Consider the following 13,513-nt stretch of genomic DNA (forward strand, 5'->3'; position numbering starts at 1 on the left):
CAAGTTTTATGTGGCTGCTACGGGCTGAGTAAGAACCGTTCTTACCTACGCATCAAAACCACAATGATAGTTCGTCAAGTTAGTGTTGTTTTAACCTTCTCAAGGACCGAGCATAGCCACACTCGGTTCAACTAAAGTTGGACAAACTGACACCCTCCAGCCACCTATGTGCAAAGCACGTCGGTAGAACTAGTCTCCGTAAGTGTACGTGTAATGTCGGTCCAGGCCGCTTCATCCAACAATACCGCCGAACCAAAGTATGACATGCTGGTAAGAAGTATGACTTGTATCGCCCACAACTCACTTGTGTTCTACTCGTGCATATAACATCTACGCATAAAACCTGGCTCGAATGCCACTGTTGGGGAACGTAGTAATTTCAAAAAAAATCCTATGCACATGCAAGATCATGGTGATGCATAGCAACGAGAGGGGAGAGTGTATCTTCATACCCTTGAAGATCGCTAAGCGGAAGCATTTATCAACGCGGTTGATGTAGTCGTACACCTTCATGATCCGCTTTGATCAAGTACCGAACGTACGGCACCTCCGCGTTCAGCACACGTTCAGCTTGATGACGTCCTTGCCTTCTCGATCCAGCAAGACGGGTGAAGTAGTAGATGAGTTCCAGCAGCACGATGGCATGGTGACGGTGTTGGTGAAGAACAATCTCCGCAGGGCTTCGCCTAAGCACTACGGAAACTATGACGGAGGATAAACTAGAGGGGACAGGGTTGCCGGCACACGGCTTGGTGTTTCTTGATGTGTATTTGGTGCTAGCCCTGCCCCTCTATTTATATGTTGAGCCTTGGGTTCGAAACTTGGAGTAAAAGCCTCCACAAAGTCAGTTTCACCCGAAAGGCAAGAGTCCTTCTCAGACTCCAGGGCCAGACGCCAGGGTTCCCGGCGTCTGGACCCAGACGCCAGGGACCATGGCGTCTGGCCCCTGGACTCTGCAAAACTTCCTTTTGCGCTTTCCAAAAACCTTGTGGGCTTTCCCCTTTGGCCCAAATAAAGTGTTCTCGTACCCAAACATTTCGGGAAACATCCGGAACCCCTTTCGGTGAATTCCGGAATCCTTCTGGAGACCAAACACTATTATCTCATATATCAATATTTATCTTGGACCATTCCGGAGTTCCTTGTCGTGTCCATGATCATATCCGGGACTACGAACAACATTCGGTCACCAACATACATAACTCATATAATACTATATCGTCAATGAACGTTAAGCGTGTGGACCCTACGGGTTCGAGCACTATGTAGACATGACCGAGACACTTCTCTACTCAATAACCAATAGCGGAACCTGGATGCCCATATTGGCTCCTACATATTCTACGAAGATCTTTATCGGTCGAACCGCATAACAATATACGTTGTTCCCTTTGTCATCGGTATGTTACTTGCCCGAGATTTGATCATCGGTATCTCAATACCTAGTTCGATCTCGTTACCGGCAAGTATCTTTACTCGTTATGTAATGCATCATTGATACGTCTCCAACGTATCTATAATTTATGAAGCATTCATGCTATTTTATTATCTGTTTTGAATGTTTATGGGCTTTATTATACACTTTTATATTATTTTTGGGACTAACCTATTAACCGGAGGCCCAGCCCATATTGTTGTTTTCTTGCCTATTTTAGTGTTTCGAAGAAAAGGAATATCAAACGAAGTCCAAACGGAATGAAACCTTCGGGAGCGTTATTTTTGGAACGGATGTGTTCCAGGAGACTTGGAGTTGAAGTCAAGGAAAGCGTCGAGGTGGCCATGAGGGTGGGGGCGCCCCCCCCCCTACTGGGTGTGCCCCCTGTCTCATGGGCCCCTCGAGCGTCCCCCGACCGACTTCTCTCGCCTATATATTCCCATATACCCTAAAAACATCAAAGACGAAGATAGATCAGGAGTTCCGCCGCAACAAGCCGCTGTAGCCACCAAAAACCTTTCGGGAGCCCTTTCCGGCACCCTGCCGGAGGGGGAACCCATCATCGGTGGCCATCTTCATCATCCCGGCGCTCTCCATGACGAGGAGGGAGTAGTTCACCCTTTGGGCTGAGGGTATGTACCAGTAGCTATGTGTTTGATCTCTCTCTCTCTCTCTCATGTTCTCTCTATGGCACGATCTTGATGTATTGCAAGCTTTGCTATTATAGTTGGATCTTATGATGTTTCTCCCCCCTCCCTCTACTCTCTTGTAATGGACTGAGTTTTCCCTATGAAGTTATCTTATCGGATTGAGTCTTTAAGGATTAGAGAACACTTGATGTATGTCTTGTCGTGCTTATCTGTGGTGACAATGGGATATTCACGTGATCAACTTGATGTATGTTTTGGTGATCAACTTGCGGGTTCCGTAACCTTGGGAATCTATGCATAGGGGTTGGCACACGTTTTCGTCTTGACTCTCCGGTAGAAACTTTGGGGCACTCTTTGAAGTACTTTGTGTTGGTTGAATAGATGAATCTGAGATTGTGTGATGCATATCTTATAATCATGCCCACGGATACTTGAGGTTACAATGGAGTATCTAGGTGACATTAGGGTTTTGGTTGATTTGTGTCTTAAGGTGTTATTCTAGTATGAACTCTATGATAGATTGAACGGAAAGAATAGCTTCATGTTATTTTACTACAGACTCTTGAATAGATAGAACAGAAAGGATAACTTTGAGGTGGTTTCATACCCTACCATAATCTCTTCGTTTGTTCTCCGCTATTAGTGACTTTGGAGTGACTCTTTGTTGCATGTTGAGGGATAGTTATGTGATCCAATTATGTTATTATTGTTGAGAGAACTTGCACTGGTGAAAGTATGAACCTTAGGCCTTGTTTACCACCATTGCAATACCGTTTATGCTCACTTTTATCATTAGTTACCTTGCTGTTTTTATAATTTCAGATTACAAATACCTTTATCTACTATCCATATTGCACTTGTATCACCATCTCTTCGCCGAACTAGTGCACCTATACAATTTACCATTGTATTGGGTGTGTTGGGGACACAAGAGACTCTTTGTTATTTGGTTGCAGGGTTGTTTGAGAGAGACCATCTTCATCCTATGCCTCCCACGGATTGATAAACCTTAGGTCATCCACTTGAGGGAAATTTGCTACTGTCCTACAAACCTCTGCACTTGGAGGCCCAATAACGTCTACAAGAAGAAGGTTGTGTAGTAGACATCAAGCTCTTTTCTAGCGCCGTTGCCGGGGAGGTGAGTGCTTGAAGGTATATCTTTAAATCTTGCAATCAAATCTTTTTGTTTCTTGTTTTATCACTAGTTTATAAAAGAAAACTACAAAAAAATGGAATTGAGTTTGTCTCATACGCTTCATCTTTTTAATATCTTTCGTGAGAATGATGGTAAGGAAAATTGTGCTCAAGTGCTAGAAGAAGAAATCTATAAAATGTTTGGCACTAAATCTTTGAATGATGAGCATGATTGCAATGTTATTAGTGTGAATTCTTTGAATACCCATGATGCTAATGATATCCAAAGCCACAAGCTTGGGGATGCTATGTTTGATGAATATGATATTTTTTGTCCCCCAAGTTTTGATGAGAATATTTATTATGATGAAATCATGCCTCATATTTATGATGATTATATTGATGAAAGTGGGTTTGGAAGAGTGTCAAATTTAGGAAGTAATGATCCCACTATTTTGGAGGGTGTTAAATCTTATAAGATTTATGAAAGTGGATTTGGAGAGGTCATGACTTTATTTACTGATGAATCCACTATTTCGGAAGAGGTTCCAATTGATTATGAGAATAAAGTTGCTATCTATGATGATTATTGTGATGACTTGTATGCTAATCATGATTTTAGTTTTCAATTGGATTATGCCTCGCATGATAGTTATTTTGTTGAGTTTGCTCCCACTATTATTCATGAGAAGAAATTTGCTTATGTGGAGAGTAATAAAAAATCTATGCTTGTAGATCATGAAAAGAATGATTTAGGTGCTGGTTATATTGTTGAATTCATTCATGATGCTACTGAAAATTATTATGAGGGAGGAACATATGCTTGTAGGAATTGCAATAATATCAAGTTTCCTCTCTATGTGCTTAAAATTTTGAAGTTATGCTTGTTTTGCCTTCCTATGCTAGATGATTATTGTTCCCATAAGTTGTTTGCTCACAAAATCCCTATGCATAGGAAGTGGGTTAGACTTAAATGTGCTAGTCATATTCTTCATGATGATCTCTTTATATTTCAATTCTTATCTTTTATGTGAGCATCATTGTCATCATCATGCCTAGCTAGGGGCGTTAAACGATAGCGCTTGTTGGGAGGCAACCCAACTTTATTTTTGTTTCTTACTTTTTGTTCCTGTTTAGTAATAAATAATTCATCTAGCCTCTGGTTATATGTGGTTTTATGTTTTAATTAGTGTTTGTGCCAAGTAGAACCTTTGGGAAGACTTGGGTGAAGTCTTTATGATCTTGCTGTAAATAACAGAAACTTTAGCGCTCACAAGATTAGCTGCCATTTTTTACTGGAGAGTTATTTTAGGTTGATTCTTTTTGAAGATTATTAATAGACAAATTCCTCAGGTCCACCAATTTATTTCAGAATTTGTTTAGTTACATAAGTATTCGAATGATACAGATTACTACAGACTGTTCTGTTTTTGACAGATTCTGTTTTCATTGTGTTGTTTGCTTATTTTGATGAATCTTTGAGTAGTATCAGAGGGTATGAACCATAGAGAAGTTGAAATACAGTAGATATTACACCAATATGAATTTAGAATGAGTTCACAACAGTATTTATGTGGTGGTTTTATTTTCTTATACTAACGGAGCTTATGAGTTTTGTGTTGAGTTTTGTGTTGTGAAGTTTTCAAGTTTTAGGAAAAGATTCGATGGACTATGGAATAAGGAGTGGCAAGAGCCTAAGCTTGGGGATGCCCAAGGCACCCCAAGGTAATATTCAAGGACAACCAAGAGCCCAAGCTTGGGAATGCCCCGGAAGGCATCCCCTCTTTCGTCTTCGTTCATCGGTAACTTTACTTGGAGCTATATTTTTATTTACCACATGATATGTGTTTTGCTTGGAGTGTCATTTTATTTTGTTATTATTTGCTTGATTTTATTTATAATAATGTATTGCATCTTTATTTTCAATAAAAAATGTCAAGGATAGTCTTTACCATGCTTATTTTGCTAGTATACATGTTGCTTTTTGAAAACAGGTAGTTTACCGCTGTTGCAAAATTTCTCTAGAAAAGTCAGAGAATGGTATAATGTTGAAACTTTTTGCATATTGAGCTCCGATAAATCTTATACAGCGTAGTATTTTTCTCATAATTTTTGTAGTTAGGGAAGTATGATGAATCTTGCATTGTTTACAAAGTGTACTGTTTTGACAGATTGCTGTTATGTTTGCATTGTTTGCATATGTTTGCTTGTTTAATGATTCTATTTGAGGATAGGAGTTTTAAATATGCAGAGGCATTTAGTATGCAATGTTGAATAATGATTTTAGTGATTTGTTACAGTAGAAAATGATAAGGTTTTTGCGTTGGTTTATACTAACTTATCTCACGAGTTCTTGTTGAGTTTGGTGTGGATGAAGCTTTCGAGATTTAGGAAACCAAGATATAAAAGGAATTAAGGAGACACAAAAGTTCAAGCTTGGGGATGCCCAAGGCACCCCAAGATAATATTTCAAGAAGTCTCAAGCATCAAGGCTTCTTCAACAATTATCGGTTAGTATCGGTTGAACCTAAGTTTTTGCTTCTTCACATGAGTCGTGCTATCCTTGCAATGTCATTTTGTTTTGCTTTGCTTGTTGTATGAATAAAATACCAAGATCTGAAATTCTTAAATGAGAGAGAGTCTTCACATAGTTACATAATTATTTAACTACTCATTGATCTTCACTTCTATTTTTTTGGAGTAGTTTGTCATTTACTCATGTGCTTCACTTATATCCTATGAGTAAATGGTTGAATAAGTTTAATGTCATAAATCTGAAATTATATATCTCTCATTTGCTTATCCCATGGGGAGTAATGACTTCACATCTAAGAAGTAGAGGTTGTAAATTTATTGAAGGTTAGCAAGCATTGTATTGGTCATTTGAACAATTCATGAAAGAATATTGAAGGAAGAGAGATTTCACATATAAATATACTATCTTGGACATCTTTTATAATTGTGAGCACTCATTAAGTATGACATGCTAAAGTGTTGATGTTGGAAAAGGAATACAACGTAATGGGTTATGTTCTCTCACATCTCAGTTAAAGTATATTGTCATGGATCATTTAAACATGTTGAGCTTGCCTTTCCCCCTCATGCTAGCCAAAATTCCTTGCACCAAGGAGAGATACTACTTGTGCTTCCAAATATCCTTAAACACAGTTTTTGCCATGAGAGTCCACCATACCTACCTATGGATTGAGTAAGATCCTTCAAGTAAGTTGTCATCGGTGCATGCAATAAAAATTGCTCTCTAAATATGTATGATCTATTAGTGTGAAGAAAATAAGCTTTATACGATCTTGTTATGGAAGCAATAAAAGCGACGGACTACATAATAAAGGTCCATATACAAGTGGCAACATAAAGTGACCTTCTTTTGCATTAAGATTTTTTGCATCCAACCATAAAAGCGCATGACAACCTCTGCTTCCCTCTGCGAAGGGCCTATCTTTTACTTCATGTCTTTTGCTTTATGCAAGAGTCAAGGTGATCTTTTCCCTTTTTCATTTTATCCTTTGGCAATCACCTCGTGTTGGAAAGATCCTGATATAAATATCCAATTGGATGTAAGTTAGCATGAACTATTATTGTTGACATCACCCAACTGTGAATACGTTGGGAGGCAACACTATAAGCCACTATCTTTCTCAATGTCCGATGAAAACTTCATAACCATAAGTATTGCGTGAGTGTTAGCAATTGTAGAAGACTATATGATAGTTGAGTATGTGGAGTTTGCTAAATCAAAGCTCTGACATAGACCCTTCCTGAAAATAAGATGAATTGCAATTGTTTGATGACTGAGAATGAAGTTTGTTAGTTTTCAAGAAAGTTTATGGTCTATGCTTTAACATGTGAATAGCTTGGTACTTGATCATGAGAAGTTTTATGAGATGAACTACTGTTATGACATATAATCATGCTAGAAAAGGTGATTAAAATTATCATTGATCAAACTTGTGCACCTGCTAGCATTATCACTTCTTAAAATCTTTCTTTTATCATTTACCTACTCGAGGACGAGTAGGAATTAAGCTTGGGGATGCTGATACGTCTCCAACGTATCTATAATTTATGAAGAATTCATGCTATTTTGTTATCTGTTTTGAATGTTTATGGGCTTTATTATACACTTTTATATTATTTTTGGGACTAACCTATTAACCGGAGGCCCAGCCCATATTGTTGTTTTCTTGCCTATTTCAGTGTTTCGAAGAAAAGTAATATCAAACGACTCCAAACCGATGAAACCTTCGGGAGCGTTATTTTTGGAATGGATGTGATCTAGGAGACTTAGAGTTGAAGTCAAGGAAGCTTCGAGGTGGCCACGAGGGTGGGGGGTGCCCCCCCCCTACTGGGCGCGCCCCCTATCTCGTGGGCCCCTCGAGCGTCCCCTAACCGACTTCTTTCGCCTATATATTCCCATATACCCTAAAAACATTGAAGACGAAGATAGATCGGGAGTTCCGCCGCCGCAAGCCTCTGTAGCCACCAAAAACCTCTCGGGAGCCCTTTCCGGCACCCTGTCGGAGGGGAAACCCATCACCGGTGGCCATCTTCATCATCCCGGCGCTCTCCATGATGAGGAGGGAGTAGTTCACCCTCGGGGCTGAGGGTATGTACCAGTAGCTATGTGTTTGATCTCTCTCTCTCTCTCTCTCTCTCTCTCTCTCTCTCTCTCTCTCGTGTTCTCTCTATGGCATGATCTTGATGTATCGCGAGCTTTGCTATTATAGTTGGATCTTATGATGTTTCTCCCCCCTCTACTCTCTTGTAATGGATTGAGTTTTCCCTATGAAGTTATCTTATCGGATTGAGTCTTTAAGGATTTGAGAACACTTGATGTATGTCTTGTCGTGCTTACCTGTGCTGACAATGGGATATTCACGTGATCAACTTGATGTATGTTTTGGTGATCAACTTGCGGGTTCCGTAACCTTGGGAATCTATGCATAGGGGTTGGCACACGTTTTCGTCTTGACTCTCCGGTAGAAACTTTGGGGCACTCTTTGAAGTACTTTGTGTTGGTTGAATAGATGAATCTGAGATTGTGTGATGCATATCGTATAATCATGCCCACGGATACTTGAGGTGACAATGGAGTATCTAGGTGACATTAGGGTTTTGGTTGATTTGTGTCTTAAGGTGTTATTCTAGTATGAACTGTATGATAGATTGAGTGGAAAGAATAGCTTCATGTTATTTTACTACGGACTCCTGAATAGATAGAACAGAAAGGATAACTTTGAGGTGGTTTCGTACCCTACCATAATCTCTTCATTTGTTCTCCGCTATTACTGACTTTGGAGTGACTCTTTGTTGCATGTTGAGGGATAATTATGTGATCCAATTATGTTATTATTGTTGAGAGAACTTGCACTGGTGAAAGTATGAACCTTAGGCCTTATTTCCCACCATTGCAATACCGTTTACGCTCACTTTTATCATTAGTTACCTTGCTGTTTTTATAATTTCAGATTACAAATACCTTTATCTACTATCCATATTGCACTTGTATCACCAGCTCTTCGCCGAACTAGTGCACCTATACAATTTACCATTGTATTAGGTGTGTTGGGGATACAAGAGACTCTTTGTTATTTGGTTGCAGAGTTGTTTGAGAGAGACCATCTTCATCCTACGCCTCCCACAGATTGATAAACCTTAGGTCATCCACTTGAGGGAAATTTGCTACTGTCCTACAAACCTCTGCACTTGGAGGCCCAACAACGTCTACAAGAAGAAGGTTGTATAGTAGACATCAATCATCCCGCAACTAACTCATTAGTCACATTGCTTGCAAGGCAAATAGTGATGTGCATTACCGAGAGGGCCCAGAGATACCTCTCCGACAATCGGAGTGACAAATCCTACTCGAAATACGTCAACTCAACAAGTACCTTTGGAGACACCTGTAGAGCACCTTTATAATCACCCAGTTACGTTGTGACGTTTGGTAGCACACAAAGTGTTCCTCCGGTAAGCGGGAGTTACATAATCTCATAGTCATAGGAACATGTATGAGTCATGAAGAAAGCAATAGCAACATACTAAACGATCAAGTGCTAAGCTAACGGAATGGGTCAAGTCAATCACATCATTCACCTAATGATGTGATCTCGTTAATCAAATGACAACTCATGTCTATGGCTTGGAAACTCAACCATCTCTGATTAACAAGCTAGTCAAGTAGAGGCATACTAGTGACACTATGTTTTCCTATGTATTCACACATGTATTATGTTCCCGGTTAATACAATTCTAGCATGAATAATAAACATTTATCATGATATAAGGAAATAAATAATAACTTTATTATTGCCTCTAGGGCATATTTCCTTCAGCCAGGTGCTAGCCAAGCTTCGGAGGCGGGAGGCGTACGGCTGCTACCGGCTGGAAGGAGTCAAGGGCTCGACCGCTCGAGGTGTTGAGCAAGGGGGCGTTGAGCCACAGAGCTGAGGGGTGGCTGCCGGCAGTGCTCACGGCTGGTCACTGGGTAATTTCAGTCAGCAAATTTTGTACATTTGTAATTGCTAGCTCATGTTATGTTAATTAATTTAGTGTCCTACTCCTATGCAAATTATTTGCAGATTTGCAAAAATGAAGAGAGAAAAAATATGAGGATAAACAATTTTTTTTGCAAAGTAGTTCAAGCACTCCTCGTGTCGACCTAGATAGTGATCCTATCCCGCCAGTCCACTGATCCCAGCGAATGTGAACACAGATCCCCTTTCCTTGACTGTAGTGACCATAATTCTCCCTTTAACTAATTAGAGGGTTGATCCCTCAACCCCAAGCAATGAGAGAAATGATACCATATTTGATGAGAGTACAAACCAACCAAGGATGCCTATACTAGAATTTCATCCAGTCATATCATTGTTGATCCAGGACTTAGAATACCTATAGAAGATTATGCCCCTGAAATTAGAAGTGATGTGAGAAGAGCTTATTTGTTGAACAAGCAAAACCAAGCTATTAGGCATAAATTCAAGAAGACAAAGGATGATAAATTTTGAAGATCCTTTCAATTTGTGTGGCTCGACAAGTTTGATTGGTTGGAATACAGTGTGGATAAGGAAGCTGCGTTTTGCTTTCATTGCTTTCTTTTCAAGGAACCATCCCAGGCCATTAGATTTTGCAACGATGTTTTCACAAAAGATGGTTACACTCATTGGAAAACAGGTCTAGCTAGTTTTGAAAATCATGTTGGTGGTCAATCTAGTTACCACAACATTGCCAGGGGAGATTGCGATGATTTTAACAATCAATGAGCAAGTTTGGCTACCAAATTCCGTGTGTACAGCAAGGAGGCCGAGATATCTTATAAAATCCGCCTAACTGCATCATTGGATTGTGCAAGGTATCTCATAGCACAAGGTGAAGCTTTTCGTGGGCATGATGAATCCTCCACTTCCATCAACAAGGGCAATTTTAGAGAGTTATTAGACTGGTATAAGAATAAGAAGGAAGATGTGAAGGAGGCATTTGATAAGGGGGCTGGAAATGCACAAATGATTTGTTCTGACATCCAAAAGGACCTTGCTGGAGCTTGTGCAATGGAGGTAAACAAAGTTATTAAGAATGACATTAGAGATAAGAAATTCTCAATACGAATTGATGAGGCTAGAGATTGCTCAATAAAGGAGCAAATGGCGGTGATTGTTAGGTAACACATACCATCTTTTAGTGTTTTTATATTGTACTACTAATGTTTACTAATATGATTTCTTGATGCACGTAGATTTCTAGATGATCATGGGGTGCTCCCAAAGAGATTCCTTGCCATTAAGCACATCGCAGATTGTACATCTGCTAGAATTAAAGAAGCTTTGGTTCATCTGTTGGAATATCATGGTTTGTCACCTTCTAGGCTACGTGGTCAGGGTTATGATGCTGCTCAAATATGAGAGGGGGATTCAATGGCTTGCAAAAAATTGGTTAGAGATGAAACTCCGTATGCATTCTATGTTCATTGCTTTGCTCATCAATTACATTGGTTGTTGTCAATGTTGCTCAATGTAGTTCTGCTATTGTTGATTTCTTCAACTATATTCCCTTGATAGTGACTCAAGTGTGTTCATCTTGCAAAAGGAAAGATACATTAATTGCCAAACATCAAGACAAATTGCTATTTGATGGAGAATGGAAAGATTTCAACCGGTACCGGGTTGCATCAAGAATCTAACATAACAAGACCAGGAGATACTCGTTGGGGCTCACATCTCAAAACCTTCATATATTCACAATGTGGAAAGATGTGGTGGATGTGCTAGGAATTGTTGTGGTTGATGCTCGGGAACACACATGTCAAGGTGGAGCCAGAGGTTTGCTTAAAAACATGGAATGCTTTGAATTTGTGTTCGTCATGTTGTTTTTAATAAACTTGTTGAGCAACACTAATCATCTATCCCAAGCTTTGCAAGGAAAGAATCAAAACATTGTTGAAGCCATGCAGTTGATCTTGGATGTGAAAGAAAGCTTGCAGGACATGAGGGACAATGGGTGGGAGTCTTTATTCTGCCAAGCCAAGAACTTTTGTGAAACACATGATATTGATGTGCCAAACATGGATGATCTTGTTGGAACTATGGGTCAATCTGTTCGCACTAAGAATAAAGTGACTCGACCTCACTATTACAAGGTTAGCATATTCAATGTTGCCATTGATGCAACTATCACTGTGATGAATCACCGTTTCAATCTATTTTCCACCGAGTTATTGGATTGTATGCCTTGTCTTAATCCAGCAAACGACCTCTCAAAGTTTAACGTTGACGAACTTATTCAGCTTGCTGAAATTTATGACGAAGACTTTACAGAAATTGACCCGTTGTTGCTAAGAGTAGGCCTCCCAAGATTCCTTATGAACATTAGGAGAAGTGAGGAATTTAATGGATGTCGGGATGTCTCCACACTTGCTCGGATGATGGTTGAAACAACGAAACACACAACTTTCCGGTTGGTGTATCGCCTCATTGAGTTGACACTCATTCTTCCTGTGGCCACTTCATCAGTTGAGCAAATATTTTCGGCAATGAAGATCATTAAGACATATTTGCCCAACAAACTGTCAGATGTTTGGCTAAATGATTTGATGGTGTGCTATTGTGAGAGAGATATTTAGAAGCATTCATGATGACCAAATCATGATACAATTCCAGAAAATGAGGGATCGGAAAGGACATTTGCCTCATGAGTTCAATGTGATTTCTTAGAGGTACATATGTCAGCGTTACTAGTTTTAATACTTGGTACTGGTTGTGCATGACTTATTGTTTTATCACTAACAAATGTGCTAATTTGGACAAATGGCTTGTGGTTGGTGACTTGGGCTTACATTTCTATATTTTGGTGTGGAGGTGTTCTATAACTACAATATCACTTAGTAAGAAGCAACATCTCATTGTCTTTGGTTGTTCCTTCTCTAGTACTTTGATGCCTCGGTGTGTGAATTGTATTAACCTTTCTAGTATGGTTAAACATGTTACTAGTGTTTGTGTTGAAAAAATTCATGTTGTTTTGAGCACTGGTCTGGTAAATGTTCTCCGTCCGCAATAGCAAATATTTAGTTCAGAATTCTATATTTTTGAAAAATTCCGAAAAAAATTCAGTAAATACTACATGTTTCCAGTAGCATTTTGGGAAAGTTTGAGCACATTTGGACAAATGGCCTAGGAGATCATGGCTATTTAGCTAAGCAGATTCAAAATTTAGTTAAAATTTTATTTTTTGAAAAAAAATCAGAAAAATTCCAGTAAATACTACCTACATGTTTCCAATAGTATTCTGAGAAAGTTTCAGCACATTTGGACAAATGTACCAGGAGATGATGTTGTCTTCCTTCAAGCGAACGTTTTTCTATTTTCACCGTTAACTTTGAGCCCATCCTTCATTTTTTTCATGAATTCTATATAGGGATGCGTATGTATGAGTGTTTGCTTTTGTACGGTGTTAAAAAGAAAAATAGGAGCACAGCAACCAAAGCAAAGGACGCAGATTCTGCAGACTACAGTGCACACAATCAATAATCCGCCACTTTCTGTCTGCACCACGTTCTTCACGCTGAGCAGCGAGCCGGCAGATCCTGCATGCTTTGCCCGCCGCTGCGCCTCTCCTTCTCTCCCCCGCCTAGCCGGTACCGCCGCCGCTGCTTCCCGCGGAATAATAATAAAAGTAGCCCCCGATAAAACGGGCCGGCCGCCTCCCTCGGCGCCCGCCTCCCCGACCCGCACGCCACGCGGGACTCACCCCCCCTCCCCTTCCCTCCCCCCTCCCTCCCTCT

The sequence above is a fragment of the Triticum dicoccoides genome, chromosome 1B, assembly GCF_002162155.2.
Source record: "Triticum dicoccoides isolate Atlit2015 ecotype Zavitan chromosome 1B, WEW_v2.0, whole genome shotgun sequence".
Taxonomy (NCBI): domain Eukaryota; kingdom Viridiplantae; phylum Streptophyta; class Magnoliopsida; order Poales; family Poaceae; genus Triticum; species Triticum dicoccoides.